Raw genomic sequence first — 14,982 nt, 5'->3', positions numbered from 1 at the left:
CGCCCAGAAGCCTGCAACTCCCTCTGAATTGCTTGTCCCTTTTCCTCTGTGAGGGGATAGAACAGAACACTTGTCCACAGAACAAACCTTCTAACCCTGCCTTTTTTGTGCAACCTCTGCTATATCCTTCCATCTTCCTTTCCAGCTGTGCCCAAGCTCTAATTACACTCAAGCACATTCACTAAATGACTTGAAGACTGTTGCTGTTTTCTCTTGGTTGTGTTCTCCATGTGGAGAAAGGCAGCCTAAAAGGGCTGTAAACGAAACAAATACATTCTGTTTTAAAGAGGGAAACCCATCTTATTGGGCAGGCAGGTCCTGTCTAGTGTTGCCTACTGGAACAGGGGAAGGAAGACAAAGAACTTGATGACTGGCTAGTGTATAGATCATATGCAGCCAAAAAAGGTCTGATGGTCTTACTTTTCATTATGTGCATATTTCTCTCACTGTATTTGCAACATTCTACTCATGAATGAATTTAACTTTAATTTCTTACCTGTGTTCTCTCTTGCAGGGCATTATCATTCCAACATACTCTCATCTCTGATCTAAACCTCATATTTTCTTCATATTTGCTAACCCAAGATATGAATATATGAAGCTGCTTTATACTGAATCAGACCCTCGGCCCATCAAAGTCAGTATTGTCTACTCAGACTGGCAGCGGCTCTCCAGGGTCTCAAGCTGAGGTTTTTCCACACCTATTTGCCTGGACCCATTTTAGTTGGAGAAGCCGAGGATTGAACCTGGAACCTTCTGCTTACCAAGCAGAAGTTCTACCACTGAGCCACCATCCCTCCCAGAAATGAGGGAGTAAGGGGCTGGATACAGGAATCAGACCTCCCCTGTGCTGAAATATCAGCACTGGCTCCCCATCAGTTGCTGGCAACACAATCCATTCACAGAGCTGGCTCTTAACTTCAAGGCTGTCAATGGCTTGAAGCTGGGGGTCTTTGAAGAACACCCTCCTCCCTTATTGTCTGTCCTCCACGCCCGCCAGTTAAGATCTGCTTCTGAAGCCCTGCTCTGTGTGCCTGAAGAGGTGATGTGGGTGATTGTGAGGCCCCAACCTCTCCTACTGCTGAGACTGCTCAATCTGACCCCCCTATCTTCAATTGGTTGTTTTGAAGGGCACCCCCTTAAAAGTCTATGCAGTGGGCCCCCTGAAAATGAGTTTCAAAAATACACCTAATCTGCCATGATCAAGTTAAATTCTATCACAGAGGCAGGGTATCACTGGAATGCATAAAGCATTTACCTTCCCTCAGCTCCAAGGGATACTTCATCAAGGCAAGATGAACCATTTCTGGCTATAGACAATTGGGCATGTCTTAAGTATTACTAATCAAACCCAGCCATTGATAAAGACCCGATCTACCTGGGATAAGCCATCAGGCTCAAATGATACATTCACGGCTAGTTCTTTATCATTATACTAAAAACCATCCAGTGATTCACCCACCTCAAAATGTTGGGTATTTCCATACTAATCTTCCCACCAGATTTTAACAACAGTTACCTTCAAATTGCCCAGTCAAATTCAAACCTCATATCTTGGCCAATCCCAGCCTTGGGCAAGACATGGGACCCTTTCCCATAAAATGACCATCCAGTTGATGGAAAGTGTGTCAGGTCCTTGGAGCACTTGGATGCCCATGCAACCTCATTGCAGGCTCCTCTTCTCAATACACTGCTTCCTTAGACATCTGCTGCATGGGCTTCCCATGATCCTTCACTTCTCACTCACCTAGGATCACATTGTATTGGCCATCTGAGCATCCACCCTTCCCTCTCCTTTTCTCTTCCCTCAACCTTCTTTGTAGTGTGTGGGTGAGTGTGTATTGGGAAGGAGGACTTACTCATAATTTAAAGGGTTCATAGTTTAGGTTTGCTTCTAGTTGTAGCTTTGATCGTTAGTAAATAAATGTTTCACTGACTTATAATCCGTTCGTTTCTGTCAATTTTTCCTAAGAAATTTTGCTCTTGAATAAAGCCTCTTTAATGCAAAGTTAAGTACATTGTTTTAATGTACTGATTTCACTAGTTTTAATCCTATTGTTCTTATTGTCCAATTATGTTATGATCTGTCCTGAGCACGTTTGCAGGGTTTGCAGAATATATATTTCCTAAATTTTAATAAAATAATATAGAAAGATCCCTTGTTTGCCTTTCTGGAGACCCCCTTTTAAGAGCTCAGTCTCATCTGTGGGTCCATAGGGGCTTTTGCAGGGGTGGTTCCTGATCTCTTTGGGAGGAAAGGTGACCTGGTCAGATCTTGGAAGGAAAGCAGGGTTGATACTTGATCTCTGTTGAGGTGACAAATACATTTTTAAAACAAACAAGGGGATCCTGTAATCATGGGGGAGTAGAAAAGATGCTTTAGTGTAGACGCACCTTCAGATGCTCGTGAACTGAAAACACCTTGGCTCCTTGTCGAACTAAAAGGCAAAGAAAGAAACACAAGACAAAACTCAGAGGCTTGGCTCACTCACAGATGCACAACACTAGATTTATTTGTTTGTTTAAAAGACTCCATTCCTGCCTTCCCCACTGAGCACCTCTAACAAACTCAGAACACTTCAGAGGGGCAAAGAGTTGTTTTCCGTCTCAGGATGGGCAGCCTTCTGCAGAAAGATCTTCCTGTTCAGAACAAACTCTCTCTGATGATGGAAGCAGAAGCCCTCCGCCCCCCAAAAAACCTCTGTGAAGCCCCTTTCAGGTGGGTAGCCACTTCTCTCCATTCTCACCAAATTCTCTCACAATGGCCAGACCAATCCCTTCGATGCCATCAGTCACGATCACCACTTTGCCAGGGTAACGCAGACAAGTTGCCATGCCAGCTGTTTGCCTCTGTTTCTCTTAATGAATAAAATCCACATAGAGCTTTGATTATATAAGCTTTTGGGTGGAACAATGAAACTACTTAATTTGTTGGGAGGTGTGTCTAGTTTGCACAGTCAAAGTTGTGGTGTGTGAGGTGTGTGGTGTGTGCTGGTCCTTTCTGAATGGGGAGAAGAATAAGGGGGGGTGTCAAAAACTCCTGTATTTGTTCAAAGCGATGGCTTCATTGCTGAAAGGTCCAAATCAGGGCTTTTTGGGTAGAAAAAGCCCAGCAGGAACACATTTCCATATTAGGCCACACCTCCTGACATCACCATTGTTTCACACAAGGCTTTTTGGGTAGAAAGAAGCCCAGCAGGATCTCATTTGCATATTAGGTCACACCCCTGGCACCAAGCCAGCCGGAACTCCATTCCTGTGCGTTCCTGGCCTAAATTGAAATATAGATAGGAGCTATGAAGGAAGCAAGTCTCCATGGATTCCCATTCATGATCTTGCTGCTGCTGCTATTATTACTCCCCTCTCGCCCATTCCCTCTTCACTAAAACCATTTCCTTTATAAATATTATTTATTCAAAGTCACCCTTCTAAGAAGAACTCCGGAAATGTGTTCCATTATGATGTTGTAGCAAAAGAAACAAGGCAAGAGATTTTTTTTGTGTTGGACTAGGGCAACTCAGCAATGAAAGTCACTGGATCTCCTTGGGTACAATTCTCATAGATACACAGTATAAGCTACCATATGGAATGTTGTGGGCAGAAAGAGGAGAGCTGTGTGTGGCACCTTAGGCTTTTTTGGAAGATAGGCAGAATCTCAAAAGTCCCTTTAAGATACACCAGTTCAGACTTCTCGGGGGGGGGGGAATGCCGAGCTGAGCTGCTTCTCATATCGGGAGCAGGCTGGAACTTCTGTTCGGGGTAGTGGAAGGCAAATTAATGCCTACTGCCTACTTTTTCTCAGTCAGAGATTAGTCCAAGATAGGCACAGAAAACTTTGAGGAGATTTACCTTGGCTAAAAGGGAGTCCTGCAGGGGGCTCCTTTGAGGCTTTGAGGGGTCTCCGGAGAAGAGTTGCATCTTCATCATCTGCAGAAGTTCTCAGAGTCATTTATTTGACATAAGCTCAACAGAATCCTAACCTTTTTGGACATTACTAAACATCTAAAGCTACACGAGACCGGTGTGGATCTGGATAATTGGCAGAAAAGGTACTGATTACTATCTTTCATTCCGGGACTATTTACAGTTAAACAGAATAAATTCAGAAGGTGGGAAATGGAAATCTAGAAAGCTTGGAAGAAGAAGAGATGCAGAGGTGAAATTTGGACTTTTTAAATTTAAAGGACAGTGCTAAAAAGTAGAAAGAAATTTATTGTTTGGTCTACTTGCAGTTTTGAAAAAAGAGTACCATTGTCACAGACCTGTAGCATATACAGTCAACACAGGAAGTACGTCAAGTATCATGAAATCTCTTTACCAGTGAAAACGAGATTTGGTGGCAAGTAAAGCAGGAAGTAGCAGACAAAAAGCCTACTCTAGGACTATAATATCACAGAGAAACATCAGTGGCCATTGCAAGGAGGTTAAAATTAAAATAATATTTTTAAAGTATTCAGGAAAATAAAAATTGTTGGGAATAATTGAGGTGATGATAAGAAGATAAATATTATTGGATATATTGTTTATATTGGACTTTAGAAGTTCTTAAAGGAAAAAAGAATTTTTTTTAAAGGGAAACAGAAAGTCGTGACTGCCATTTTGAAGGATTTAAAAACTTTAAAAAATAATATTTCAGTCTGGGAAGCTCTGAGGATGGCGAAATTAGGCTTGTTGGGAAGAGCAAGCTCTAATCTATTGAACTTGATAATCAAAATTGAAATTGGTGAGATCAAAATTTTCAGTGTTTTTTTTAAATGTCAGACTTGTGCAAGGGCTACCTCACTGGAGAAAATGAAAGATTAGAGGCCATGGAGGCCAGAATGATAAGAGGCATGAAAGAGATGATAAACACATGTAAAAAAAAATATAGAAGAGATCAAAAAAGATATTGAAGATCTCAGAAATGAGACTGAGGAAACATCTAAGAAAGGAGGAGGTAGAAGGGAAAATGAAAGTACATGACTCCACCTTGTTGAAAATACAAGAAAAAGTGGCAATCCATGACTGCAAATTGATGGAGACTCAGATACGTCTGAGAGGAGTACCTGAAAAGGAAGATGGTGACTTGAAAGAATATATAATAGAAATAATTGCGGAATTTTTGGAGGAAGATCCTGAAGGGACTAGAAATATGTATGATTATATGTATAGAGTGAACTCACTCTATGCAAAAAAAAAAAAAAATCTACCAAGAGATGTGGTTATAAGATATATGACAAAAGAAATGGTGGGAAAGATCATGAATAAAAACTTTGAAAAGACATTGATAGTGGGAGGGAGCAGAGTAAGAATTATGAGGGAGTTGCCAAGGCAAGTGATAAATGACAGAAGAACATACAAAAAACTGACAGAAAAATTACGGGACAATGAAATGAGGTATAAATGGATAATACCTGAAGGTTTGAGTTTTGAACTTCAGGGGGAAAGAACCACAATTACAAATGCACAGGAACGGCGTAGATTTTATGAAGAACATAAAGAATTTGCATCATGATGGATTACAAATTATTGTCTTGGAATGTAAATGGACTAAATTCACCGTAAAAAGGAAAGGCAACGTTTCATTGGATTAAAAAGTAAAATTATAATATAGTTTGTTTACAAGAAGTGCATATCAAACAAAAGGTGGTTAGCCAAGAGGGAATAAAAAGAGAATTTTTTAAGTATTATGCCAAGTTATTTAAAGGTGTCAAAATAAAGAAAGAAAAGATAGATGAGTATTTACAAAAGATAAAAATAGAACCCTTAACAGTAAATATGTGAAAAGTTTTGAATGATCCAATTGAAAAAATAGAAATTGAAGCAGCAATTAACACAATGAAAAATGGGAAGGCACCTGGGCCAGATGGATATACAGCTAAATTTTTTAAAACCTTTAAAGAGGAATTAATACCGAAATTGCAGAAGTTGATGAACATGATAAGAATAAAAGGGAAAATACCAAATACATGGAAGGAAGCTGTTATTTTGTTGATTCCAGATAGAGATTCCGAAGATAGAGATGTCATGAATGTAAAAAATTACAGACCAATTTCACTATTAAATAATGACTATAAAATATATACAAGAATCTTGGCAGAACGGCTTAAACAACATTTGATAAACTTTATAAAGGAAGATCAAGCGGGGTTTCTTCCCCAAAGGCAAATAAGAGAGAATATTAGAACTGTTGTAAATATTGTGGAATATTATGAAAGACTTCCAGAAAAGGAAGTAGCATTATTCTTTGCAGATGCAGAGAAAGCATTTGACAATTTAAACTGGGACTTTATGTTTGCAGTAATGGAGAAAATGGAGCTGGAAGAAAGCTTTATAGGAATGATAAAGGCTATATATACTGAACAACGTGCAAGGCTATGTATAAATGCAGATCTTATGGAAGATATGATAATTAGCAAAGGTACAAGACAAGGCTGTCCACTTTCCCCATTGTTGTTTATAATGACTCTTGAAATATTACTGATGCAACTCCAAGAAGATAAAGAAATAGAAGGATTAAAAATAAAAGGACTTACTTACAAATACAGAGCATTTGCAGATGATATAATGTTTATAAATGAAAATCCCATACAAGTTATACCTTTGTTGTTAGCTAAAATACAAGAATATGGGGAGTTAGCGGGACTTTGTATTAATAAAGAAAAATCAAAGTTTTTATGTAAAAATATGCAAATAAACAAGCAACAGGTCTTGCAGAGACTGACGGGTTGTGAAGTTACCTCCAAGGTAAAATATTTGGGTGTGGAGATAACAATAAAGAATATTGATTTGTTTAAAAATAACTATGAGAAGCTATGGCATAAAATGGATGAAGATATGTTCAAATGGAATAAACTTAATTTGTCATTGCTGGGTAGAATAGCTACAATTAAAATGAATATTCTACCAAGAATAATGTATTTGTTTCAAACTATTCCCATTGTGAAAGATAGTAAACAATTTGATAAATGGTGAAGAAAAATTTCAGAATTTGTGTGGGCTGGGAAGAAACCAAGGATCAAAATGAAAATTTTGACAGATGCAAAAGAGAGAGGTGGATTTCAATTACCGAATTTAAAATTATATCAGGAAGCAGTTTGTTTAGTGTGGATAAAAGAATGGATAATGCTGTTAAACAAAAAACTCTTAGCACTTAAAGGTCATGGAAATAAATTTGGCTAGCACGTGTATTTGTATTATGGAAAAAAGAAGATGGATGGTTTTTTCTCTCACCATTATATAAGAAATAATTTGTTAAATACATGGATGAAATATAAGAAATATGGAGATGAGAGAAGACCGTTATGGATAGTGCCAGCTGAAGTAATAAAAATAATGGCTGAGATAGGTGAAGAAAAGTGGTTGTCATATAATCAATTATTAAAAATAAAAAGTGGCAAAATAGAATTGAAAACTGCTAAAGAGTTGAATAATAAATATGATTGGTTCCAAATGCAACAAATAAAGAGTTTGGTGGATAATGATATCAAAACTGAAGGAATAAGAAAAGAATAAACAGAAATGGAAAAAGTTCTGCTTGGAGACAATGAAAAATTAATTTCAAAAATATATAAATTACTTTTAAAATGGTCTACGGAGGATGAAGTAGTGAAATCTCAAATGATTAAATGGGCAATTAATGTAAATAAAGAAATACAGATGGAAATTTGGGAATACTTGTGGAAGAATTCTATGAAGCTTTCGACATGTCGTAGTATTAAAGAGAACTGTTTTAAAATGATGTATAGATGGTATATGACTCCTAAAAAATTGGCAAAGATGAACAACAAGATGCCAGACAGATGTTGGAAATGTAAAAAACATGACGGTTCTTTCTACCATATATGGTGGACCTGTAAAAGAGCAAAAAAGTATTGGCAGATGATTCAACAAGAAATTTCTAAGATCTTGGGATATGAATTTAAGAAAGTTGCAGAGACTTTTCTGTTGGGATTACAAATGGAAAAATTTCCAAAAGAAGATAGAACTGTAATTTGGTACTTGCTTTCAGCTGCTAGGACATTATATGTGCAGTTGTGGAAGCAAGAAAAAGTACCAGAGAAATGGGATTGGATTGTAAAAGTTATAACATGGAGTGAAATGGACAAATTAACAAGAATACTAAGAGACTATGATTTAGAAGTTTTTAAGATGGAGTGGAAAAAGTTTAGAAGATATGTAGAAAAAGAGTGGAAAATAAATGGACATTGGACAATTTTTGATAATGATTAAGTTTTAGAAAGAAGAAGAATATAAATTTTTATTTTATTAGTAAAGGGTACCTTTAAATATTAGCATTTTAAGTAAATAACACTGGCGGGGGTCAAGTAATGGGGGGAGGGGTGGGTGGAAAGTAATATATGGGATAGATAAATAAATGTTATGAAAGATGTAAGAAATAGATTTATTACCATATGTTTCCAATAAAAAATTGTTTTAGCTAAAAATAAGATACACTAGTTCAGTTATGCCATACTGAGAGAGAAGATTCATGTTCTGTATTCTTGCAGGTAGGGTTGCTACTTTTCAAACTGGTCTCTCTTTGGTTTCATTAGTGTCACTTTCATCCACATCAAATATTAGGGGGTTGTCATTCATGTCCATGCCGTGGAAAGCTTCAACTGCCCGTTTCCACACATGAAGCCTTTATTAAGGGACAGGATTTCATTCCCCAGGCCTGTTGGCCACCCTGCTTCCTGGGTTTCCTGTCCTGTAATGTCTGTGCGGCAAGTAGAAATTCAACATGTCTTCCCATCTCAGAATGGAAGATCCAGCCCCATTTTGGATTCAGCTTCACCTGGCACAGACTCTGATATTGCAAACAAGAGTCCTGGAATGTCTTTTCTCTATTTAGCCCTGTTTGGTTATATGAACGCACCCCAGGAAAAGATTAAATTTCATTAAACATCTCCTTTTGATGTTTTTTTTTTTTTGCTGACTTACAACTGTGCCCTTTCATTATCCAATAAAATAAATGGTTTAAAGAAAAGAGATTTTTTAAATGTGTTGTTACTGTTTGGCTTTAATTCATGAAAATGTGCTTGCATCAGGGCCTACCCTTTCTGGTTGAGCTGGTTTTGGTGCTTTCTGCCTTGCGTTATATCTTTCATTCCCTGCACCTGCAAGCTCTCTGCCTGGATTCATTTGCTTCTCCCTTTCAACTCTCTTGTCATTTGTTTATGGGCAAACGGTGCTTGTTTCCTGATGGAGGAGAAGCAAAAGCAGGGCTTCTGATCAGAGTGGTGATGGAGGTGGAGGGGATCTCCTCATCCTGAGATATCACCCAGCAATCCAACCATTGAATCAAGGCTGAATATCTCATCCAACTTCTTTTTTTGTATTTTGTCTGTGTGTGTGTTGTGTCTGCACCTGGAAGCCATGGCAACCTTTGGTGACTGACCTCTCTTGGGGGCCTGGAAGATATTCACAGAGATGGCTGAATAAAGCCTGCCTCCACCTCCTGACTGCTGGTATGCCAAGGAGGTACTTGCCAGAGTCAATTCTGCTTAGCTTTTGAGATCTGATGAAATCAGGCTTGCCTGGGCTATCCAGGTCAGGGCTCATCCAACTTTTTCAGATGTCACCATGAACATAAGCAATCAAGAAAGTGCAACAGCACAAAAGAGGAAAAGCAAGTACCCACTAAGTTGGAGAATGTATGAAAAGTTTGTTTAGAAAATGATTTAATTAATAAAGGAAATGCATTCATCAAAATGCAACAAAATCCAATGACTAGTTGCAAGAAAATGTGAATGAGAAAATGACCAAAAAACAGAATGACAACTGGTCCAGTATTAGCATACTCTCAAGTGGGGCATCCGTGGTTTCTGCCAACTGGTACCCCCCAGCTCACTCCCTCTCTAGAGCTGCAGAAGGTGTATGCTCATAGGCTTCAGCTTCTCCTGTACAGGAAGAAGCATCTCTGTTGGGCTGCATTTCCTCTGCAAACTTCATGGTCTTTAGACACTGCTTCGGTGTCTCCCAAGCTGGAATTGGCAACCCAAATTCTTCCATTTCTATTATGGTAACCATAAGAAGGGCTGTGTATAAGAAAAATGCAAGTTAGAGTTCTGCACCCAGGAAATCAGAATTCTACTGCTAGTAAATCCTGCCCCACTTAAATTCATTTTCTGAGATCTCATGATCTTACATCACATGTGATGAATGTAGATTTTACATTTATCTCTTCTGTTTTTGCACATTTACATCTTACAGGATATTCTGGTTCCCCAGAAGAAGTGGCATTGGTTGCCCTGTTCCTTGCTGCAGATGCTACTTTATGCACTCATTTAAACCTTGTGCTCAGTGATGGGGATGAAGTCAACTTTGGGAAGAACTAGGGGAATCCTGACCCTAACCCTAGTGTGGAGGGAACTCTCCTCCAGAAAACAATAAGGACTGAAAAGGGGAGAGGAAATAAAAGCAAAGAATACAGCTGTCATTGATTGAAAGTCATCGTTCCAAAAGGAAGAGTTCTACAAAGGTGTTGTATTGTGATGTTGTGACAAAAGAAAACAAACTAAGAGATGTTTAGCATCAGACTATAGAGTCAACTCTGCATATGCAAAGAATAAAGGTTTGCCAAGAGACATTGTTATAAGACTAAGATCAAAAGAGATGGCAGAGAAGATTGTGAGTAAAGGCTACCAGAAAGCATGGGCTATAGAAGGGAGTAAAGTCAAAATAATGAAAGAGTTACCAAGACAAGTGATCAGTGACAGGAAGAAATACAAGAAGTTAACCGATCAGCTACGCACAGAGGGTACAAGATATAGATGGATAATACCGGAAGGTCTTGGATTTGAACAACAGGGAAGAAGGATCACAATAAGAAGTGAACAAGAGATGCATAGCTTTTTTGAAGAAAATAAAGAATCAAAATCATAATGGAGTACAAATTACTATCTTGGAATATAAATGGACTAAATTCACCACAGAAAAGAAGGAGAACCTTTCATTGGATTAAAAAACAAAAATGCAATATAATTTGTTTACAGGAAGTTCATATACAATGCAAAGACAGTAAATTTTTGTGGAATAAAAATTTGGGGTTGGAATTTTTTTCACTAGCAGAACAAAAGAAAAGAACATCAAAGAACAACTTGAGCCAAAATTAATCTTTAAAGATAATGATGGAAGATACATCGCTGTTGAGGTGATGATAGAGGCGAAAAAAACGCTATTACTAGGATTATATGCACCCAATGGAGCAAAAGATAAATTTTTTAAAGATATAAATCGACAATTGGATGAAAAGACATATGATCAGATTTTGATGATGGGCGATTTTAATGGGACAATACAAAATAAACTTGATAGATCAAGCCAAAAGAAGAATGAAAAAGAAGGGAAGCTACCCAAATCTTTCTTTGAATTGGTTAAACAAGAAAATTTAGAAGACATATGGAGAAAATTTAACCCTGAAGTAAAAGACTATACATTTTTTTCAGCGAGACATAGTTCTTTTTCGAGAATAGATATGATATGGGGTTCCCAAAATTTGGGCCTCATAACAAAAAAAATTGAGATTCTACCCAAGGTTTGGGCGGATCACAACCCAATATGTTGGTCTACAAAACTGCGAAAGAAAAGAAGAAGATGGAGAATTAATGAGGATTTACTACAAGATAAAGACATTGTATCATTTTTGGGAAAGGAGACTGCAGCGTTCTTCCAAATAAATGAAACAGATGACATTGAATTTCAAACAATATGGGACACTTATAAAGCAGTAATGAGGGGACTATTAATTACATTGAACAATAAAGATAAAAGAGCAAAGGAAGAAAAGTTGGCAACACTGCAAAAGGAAATAAATAATAAAGAAAAAGATTTGAAAAAAAAGACCAGGGAAAAAGAAATTAATAAAAGAAATTACGATATTACAATCCCAAGTTAAGCATTTGCTGAACAAAGAGTTAGAATGGAATTTAAAAAATTTGAAACAGAAATCGTTTGAAAGTGCGAATAAACCTGGTAAATATTTAGCCTGGCAATTGAAAAAAAAGAAAGAAAATAAGACTATAAATAAAATCATGGCAAATGGGAAAGAAATAGTGGATCAAGAAGGAATTAAAAGAGAATTTTTTAAATACTATGCAAATTTATTTAAAGGTGTAAATATAAGCAAAGAAAAAATGGAAGAGTATCTACGGAATATCCAGGTGGCGCCTTTGACGGAATATATGAAAAAGATATTAAATGACCCAATAGAGAAAATTGAAGTAGAAGCAGCAATAAAAGCAATGAAAGAGGGTAAAGCCCCTGGGCCAGATGGATTCACATCAAAATTTTATAAAACTCTTACGGATGAAATAACACCCAAACTGTTGAAACTGTTAAATACAATAAGAGAAGAAGGGAAGATCCCAAGGACATGGAGGGAAGCTGCAATTTCTTTGATTCCTAAGGAAGATAAAGACATCACAAATGTAAAGAATTATAGACCAATTTCATTGTTGAACAACGACTATAAGATTTACTCAAGAATCTTAGCAGAGCGATTGAAACAATATTTGATCAATTTTATAAATAAAGACCAAGCCGGATTTCTTCCTAAAAGACAAATAAAAGACAATGTGAGAGCTGTCATTAATGTTGTGGAATACTATGAGAAGCATCCAGAAAAGGAAGCGGCCTTATTTTTTGTTGACGCAGAGAAAGCCTTTGACAACTTGAACTGGGACTTTATGTTTGCGGTAATGGAAAAGATCAATTTAGGGGAACAATTTATAAAAATGACAAGAGCAATATATACAGATCAATATGCAAAATTGTGTATAAATGCAGATCTTACTAAAGAACTGAAAGTGAGTAAAGGAACAAGGCAAGGATGTCCGTTATCACCACTGTTGTTTATAATGACCTTGGAAATATTGCTACAACAAATTCAAAAAGATGAAGAAATAGAAGGTTTAAAAATTAGAAGATTCTCTTATAAATACAAAGCTTTTGCAGACGATATAGTGTTTATACTGGAGAATCCGATTCAAGTGTCACCATTGTTGTTAGCCAAGATAAAAGAGTATGGAGAACTAGCAGGATTGTATATAAACAAAGAGAAATCAAAATTCTTATGTAAAAATATGCAACCAAATAAAATAAAAGAACTACAAGAGGTGACGGGTTGTGAAGTCACAACCAAAGTTAAATACCTTGGAATAGAGATAACAATGAAGAATATTGATTTATTCAAAAATAATTATGAAAAACTGTGGTGCAAAATGGACAAAGATTTGATGAAATGGAATAGGCTTAATTTGTCCTTATTGGGTAGGATAGCTGCAATCAAAATGAATATTTTGCCAAGAATAATGTATTTATTTCAAACCATCCCGATTGTAAAAGATGCAAAACAATTTAACAAATGGCAAAGGAAAATCTCCGACTTTATATGGGCCGGAAAGAAACCAAGAATAAAGATGAAGATCTTAACAGATGCTAAAGAGAGAGGAGGTTTTCAACTTCCTGATCTAAGATTGTATCATGATGCAGTTTGTTTGACATGGATTAAAGATTGGATAATGCTGTTAGATAAAAAACCTTTATGGTTAGAAGCTCACGGAAATAAATTCGGCTGGCACGCGTATATGTATTATGGGAAGAATAAAATGGATGGTTTTTTCTCTCACCACTATGTTAGAAACACTTTACTAAGTACTTGGATAAAATATAAGAAATATGGGGACGAGAGAAAACCGCTGTGGATAGTGCCAGCAGAAGTAATAAAAATAACAGCTGAATCCGACGATAAAAGAGAAATGTCATATAACCAACTGCTCAAGATTCGAGGAGATAAAATTGAATTAAAATCTTCGGAAGAGCTAGACAATAAATATGATTGGTTTCAAATGCAACAAATTAAAAGCTTGTTGGAAAATGATATAAAATCGGAAGGAATTAGACGAGAACAAACAGAATTGGAAAGGGTCCTGCTTGGTGATAATGAAAAATTGATATCAAAAGTATATAAGTTATTATTGAAATGGTCTACAGAAGAAGAAGTAGTAAAATCTCAAATGGGCAGTCAATGTGAATAGAGAAATACAAATGGATGCATGGGAATACCTTTGGATGAAATCAATGAAGATATCAACTTGTCAGAGCATAAAAGAAAATTGTTTTAAGATGATGTACAGGTGGTATATGACCCCGAAAAAATTGGCTAAGATGAGCAAGAAAATGTCGGATAGATGTTGGAAGTGTAAAAAACATGAAGGTTCTTTCTTCCATATGTGGTGGACATGTGAAAAAGCGAAAGAGTATTGGAAGATGATACAACAAGAAATCTCCAAAATATTGGGTTACGACTTTAAGAAAATTGCAGAGACATTTTTGCTTGGATTACAATTAGAAAAATATCCAAAGGAAGATAGGACTCTAATTTGGTACCTGCTATCAGCTGCTAGGACATTGTATGCGCAGCTTTGGAAGCAAGAAAAAATACCGGATAAATGGGATTGGACTATGAAAGTTCTATCGTGGAGTGAAATGGATAAATTAACTAGAGCATTAAGAGACTATGATTTGGAGATATTTAAAAAAGAGTGGAGGAAGTTTAAAGAATACATAGAGAAAGAGTCGAATGTAAGAAGACATTGGACAATTTTTTAGTAATATTGGGGGGGGGGGGGACGAAGAAGCAAGAAGGTGGGGAAAATATATATATAATTTTGATTAGTCAGATGTATCTTTAGTTTTGAATTAGAATCTATAACCTCGGGGAAGTCTATATTGGAGGGAGGAGGGATTGAAAAGTCATATGGGTTAGTATTGAAGCAACGAAGGGAAATTAAGTTCTGTAACCATATGCTATCAATAAATTGGTAAAACACAAGAAAGTCATCGTTCCAAAAGGAAGAGTTCTACAAAGGTGTTGTATTGTGATGTTGCGACAAAAGAAAACAAACTAAGAGATGTTTAGCATCAGACTAGGACAACTCAGCAATCAAACTCATGGGATACCCTGAGGCAGTCATGGATACACAGTGTAACCTGCCACAC

General features: G+C 36.8%; 1 protein-coding gene across 1 annotated transcript in view; it reads left to right on the top strand.

Annotated features, from left to right (window-relative positions):
• LOC132583339 (uncharacterized) overlaps positions 1 to 14,982 on the top strand; it is a 102,162-nt gene that overhangs the window by 69,083 nt on the left and 18,097 nt on the right. The gene's annotated exons all lie outside the window — the stretch shown is intronic.

Source organism: Heteronotia binoei, chromosome 15 (assembly GCF_032191835.1).
Source record: "Heteronotia binoei isolate CCM8104 ecotype False Entrance Well chromosome 15, APGP_CSIRO_Hbin_v1, whole genome shotgun sequence".
NCBI lineage: Eukaryota > Metazoa > Chordata > Lepidosauria > Squamata > Gekkonidae > Heteronotia > Heteronotia binoei.
The sequence above is the reverse complement of the archived record's forward strand: the minus strand, read 5'-3'. Positions and strand labels throughout refer to the sequence as shown.